This window comes from Loa loa, assembly GCF_000183805.2.
Source record: "Loa loa unplaced genomic scaffold supercont3.269, whole genome shotgun sequence".
NCBI lineage: Eukaryota > Metazoa > Nematoda > Chromadorea > Rhabditida > Onchocercidae > Loa > Loa loa.
The window spans coordinates 63,186-68,663 of NW_018108449.1; positions in this window are offsets into that span (position 1 = coordinate 63,186).

Consider the following 5,478-nt stretch of genomic DNA (forward strand, 5'->3'; position numbering starts at 1 on the left):
TATAATATATATATATATATATATATATATATATATAAACAAGAGTTCCGAAGATTTTTTGCATGAATCATTTTTTCAAGGAATAGAAAAAAAATGGCAAAGAAATTGTTTGACATGAAAAAAAAAAATTTTATGAATCATAAAAAGTAAACTCAAAATTTTTCCATTTATTATTTTTTCTTTTTTTTGAAAAGTTCAGTGTTAACTTTTGTTGGAAAACGCATAATAAAATAAGACTGAGATAAACTAAAACTAACAATTTAAAACAAAATTTAAATATAACAAAGTTTAAATACTTATAAACGAGGGAGGGAAAAGCGACAAGAAAAAAAAAAGAAAATGCAAAAAATTTTTAGTGAAAGATTTTTGTTGTAAGCGATTTTTTTTTTGATAAATAAGTTGAAAATAACAAAGTACCATTCCAATGTTTTTTACCGAAATGATCTTGTCTTTCATCAATGAATCATAAATATGAAATTGTTTTTTATTTTATACTTTTCTTTGGATATTTGATAAACAAATATAAAAATAAATTGGAATGTAAGTCTCTGCCTTTACACTTTTTTTTTTTTTTTGGAGGACTTGAAAAGAAGAAAAGTACATTCCTAATTTCTACTTTTTTTTTTTTTTTGTTTATATAATCATTTATCAATAATGGTCAATGAATAACTTACAAAAAAATGGAACAAAACTATTAACCAAAAATATATGATGATATGAGAAAACTGGCAAAGTTTGATGATAATCAGCCATGATAGTGAATTCAAAATTTGATAGCATTAAGCTGGAAAGAAATTAAAAAAAATTGATGAAATTAAGGAAATTAAAAAAGTTATATACTTTAGAAACTTTTCATTAATTGATGGGAATTGAAAGGAAATCTGAAATGGAACAACGATGTTTTGAATATTTTTGAATAACAGAATTGTCAAGAGCAAATTTCATTGTTTTGTTGATTCAGTTAGAACATCACAATTTTCAACTTTGAACTACGTGAATCTGAATCATCCCAGTAACTGATACACTTCTAATATAGGACATAAAAATAGGTGTTAATGATTTAGGTGTTAATGATTTTGTTGACGTACGCTTGGCATGATCAGGCATTTTTTTTAAAATTCACCTGATGATTAAGAAATTACGATGCAGTGAATTGCAAATTCCCTCATCCTAATTATAGGGTAAAAAAGATAATTGCTGAGTGTTGAAGTGATTCAAAAATTTCAATTTTTATCAGAATATGTCGAGGTTAGCTATTCAACATAGTGATAATAAGCAATGGTTAGATAATATGATGGAGAATTGAATAAATGAAAAGATAGATGATAGAACAAGTGCTAAATGATATGATAATCACAATCAATTAATTATCATAATAATAATCACAATAATTAATAATAGCAACAGTCAGTGATCAATAATCAATAATCAATAATCAACAATCAATAATAATAATCATAATTAATGATCATAATCATAATCAATAACTATGATTAATTAATAATCAATAATCAACTAAATGACAATCAGTCAATTAAAAAAAGAAAAATAAATGAATGAATGAAAAATAAAAACAATCGTTGAAAAAGTGATCGAAAGTAAAGAATTCATCAAAGATTCCAATCCTTTATTTTAATCATTTACTGCACCATTTCTTGTTATCATTCATTTTAGATTTTCAGTTTTACAGTATTCCAGTAAAGAAAAATTTGATAAAAATGAAAAGAAATGTTAAATGGTTTAGCTATTTTAGGTTCTTAGCATTGGTACAAGACATTTGCATAAGCAATTTTTTTCATCAAATTACATTCCCGTCTCATGTTTTTCCGCATTTCTCTTTTCTTTTTTTGTAGGGTCTTACATTTCTTCTTTCTCTTTCTTCTTTTTTCTTTTTCTTTTTCTCTTTTTTCTTTGAATATTTCCTTCTTTTTGAAATGTTTCCTTCTTTTTTTATTAAGTCTAAATTCATTGTAAGTATTGAACGACTTTGCATATTTTTCAAACATTTAAAATTAACCAATTAAAGTAACCTTTCTTTCACACTCAATGATTTCACATTTTTTTTTTCTTTCACACTCAATGATTTCACATTTTCTTCTCTTTCATCTTTGATCATTGCTCAAATATTCTAACCAAATTATTTCATTTTATTAGTTTCGTCATCCTCTGTCTGTCCTCATGTTTTATTCGTCAAAGTCTTATCAAACACTTTCTATTTTCTGCATCAACTCAAATTCGCTCTCTTATCATTCTCTCTCGAAATAAAAATTTATCATTTCACAATAAATGAAACATAAATCGTGTTGGTAATCAAAATATCTCTGTAGTGATAATAGTGATAACATTACAACTAATCAATAATGAGTATTTGCTAAATCCTTTAATGTCTATATATGTATATATCATTTAATCATTCAAATCGGTAATTAATGACAAGGATTATCCAATTTTAATCAGTGGTAAGTGACAATATGTTCTCAATTTAAACACAATTCCCAGAAGTACTTGCTATATTTATCAGTCGTTATCATTTTTTGTATTAGGATGAAATTGGTTGGATTGTATTTTTCATTTGAAGTACTTTTCAGTTTCAATAATATACCATTTGAGAGAATTTCTTTTTTTTCTTTAAAGTAAGGAGTGATGCATAATGATAAAATGTTTCAAATATCATAAAAATTATCCAAAAGGAGCATTTCAAGGGACTGTGAAATTTCCTTTAAAAATGGAATATAAAAAAAAAAAGATAAAGTGGAAAGAAAAATGTATGTGGAAAGTTGAAAATAATTAAAGAATGATTATATTAATATAATTACCGATAAAAATTCCTGAAAAAAAATGAAAATAAAATGCAAACTGTTTGTTTGTTTTTTCCTTTTTCTTTTCTTAATGAAGGAAAATATTTAATTTAAATAAGATAACATTATAGATTAATCGATTTGCATATAAATGAATGAACAAAATAATTATCAATAATTGAATGTTTCATTTATTTCAGTCGATTTCAAAAAAAAAAAACGAGAAAAAAAAGAGTCCTATCAAATAGTTGAATAAAAAGTGAAAAAATTCATGTAAGATGATGATATAAATGAAAAAGAATTAGTGATGCGAAACCATTCGTTACTATGACATGAAAGCACTCCAAATTAAATTTTAAATTTGCACTGATGATATTTAGTAAGATTTAATTGGTTGTTAGGTGACATTTGTTAAGTAGTAGAATGAAATTTTTAAAATGGAAAGTTCACTCGTCTATCATTAACAACTAAATAAACAACCAAGTAGATTGATAACCTTAGGGTTATGAGAACGTGAATGTACATTTCTAAAACTTGATTCTTACTTCTCATGAATTTTGATCTGAAACATCATAAACTATGTTGAAAACCAGTTGATCACATCCTATGTCGCATATTTTACTGCACATATTTGCTTATGTCATAAAATTAATAAAACAGGAATAGTTGATGTTTAGAAATTGCAAAATAAAAAAAAAAAAATTATCCCATTTCGAAAAATGATTTCTTCACAATAATGATTCATCTAAGACGATAGCTCACTTAATGAAAATTAAGCCGTGGATAATTTTTATTTAATATTCTAGCATAATTTCGCTTATTTTACGTAAATCTTACGTATAGTTGCTATTGCCGCCCAATTCACGTATATCTAACGTATAGTTATTATTGCTGCCCAGTTCATGCAAATTCAAAACATATTTATTACTGCTTAGTTCAGGTAGGTTAGATCTTCGATAATGATTTCAAATATTCCAGTGTATGGTGTTTAGTGAAAAAAAAGAAGAAAAAAGAAATGGTACAATGAGAAATGAAGAGAAAGAATTTCCCTCCCAATTAAATTATCCTTTTAATAATTTGTTAATTTATAAATATAAAGGAATTGAACGGGAGAAAATAGAGCTAAAATGAAAACGTGAGAACTTGATAGTGTTGTTTACTTCAAAGTGTAGTTCAAAACTGGTAAAGAAAACATTTTAGCATGAAATAATGATTATTTTGATGAGAACGTCATTTCATTTCTAAAATATTTTGGAAAGATTTTCGTTTTATTTTATTTTATTTCACTTTTTTCTTTTATCAACAAATCAAATTAAAATCAACGCATATTATCAAACAGGCCATTTTGCATATTATGTCACAAATTATTGTTTAGAAAATGTTCATATTGAGAGATTTGAAAGTTGAACTACTTAACGCTGGAATTAATTCCCTGAAAGAAAAAAAATGCAAAAACGGAAAAGCCAGTATGCCGATAATTATCGTTTTATCGATTTTGACAATATTTATTGTCATCGTCTCTTATTTAAATTAATAATATGTTCAGATACTGTTAAAAAATATGAAATTTCAAAATGAATTACGAAAATTGAGAATTTTGATTGAAAGAAGAAATAATTTGTAGGATTAATAGGGCAGTTAAAGGAATGATTTGTTAATTAATTTGACGGAGTAAGTTTTGTTTATTCTATGTTTAAATAATGTTTTTCCATCTTAAATTAAACTGATTTAGCATTAAAATAAAACCGTTGCATTTTTTTTCATTTTAATTAGTTTGTTTTGGGAGTGATATAGAATATCATGGCGATAGGGAACATTTCCAATTTAAATTCAACTTAAATTTTTATCGTAATATTTATATTTCAGAAAGAAAAATTAATTGTTGTATTTTGCAAATTTTATAATCACACCATAAGAAAATATTCATAACTGATATAGAAGGACTTTGAAATATGATTAATCCAAAGAAAGAAAAATGAAAAATTAATTTGCAGCAAAAGAAATACATCCGAAAAATTGAAGTATGATGGTAAAAAAAACATTGCTGAGGCTGCTGGATAAAACACGTTTCGAAATTAAAAATAAGCTAGCTTCAACTTGCTTAATTGAATTTGTTGAAATGAAATGATTAATTATCAATTTGAAAAAAAAATTTTTCTTTCATCAGTTAAAAATGGGAAATTGTTAATTAAAAATTTTCGCTTCCATTAATTAAGAATCGGAAGATAAAAAGAAAATGAGTTTTCGTTTCCTTTTGCTTCAGATATGAAATAATGATAAGGTATTTTTCCATGATATGCAAATGAATGAATAATCTTGGGAGTTTTTTTTTTGCTTGGCTTTTTTTTTCATTAAATGTTGGCCAAGTGATGGATTTCCTTTCGTGTATTTCATTCCAAACTAATCATTGGATTATTTTCATCTAAACCAGAAAGAAACAGAGTGTTTGGTTTGAATATATCATTCATTCATTTTGTTTTTTTTTTAGTAGAAAAGAAAATGCGAAGAACTATTAATGAAAGAAAGAGGAAAAAGAGTAGAAAAACTTCCATTTTTTGCAAAATTATTACCTCATTTTGTTTCCTCTTTTTATTTTGATTTTGATACATTTATTGATAAGCTAATAATATTAATAACCGGTTTTGGTTAATGTCACAATGTTGTGTCAACTGGCATGAAT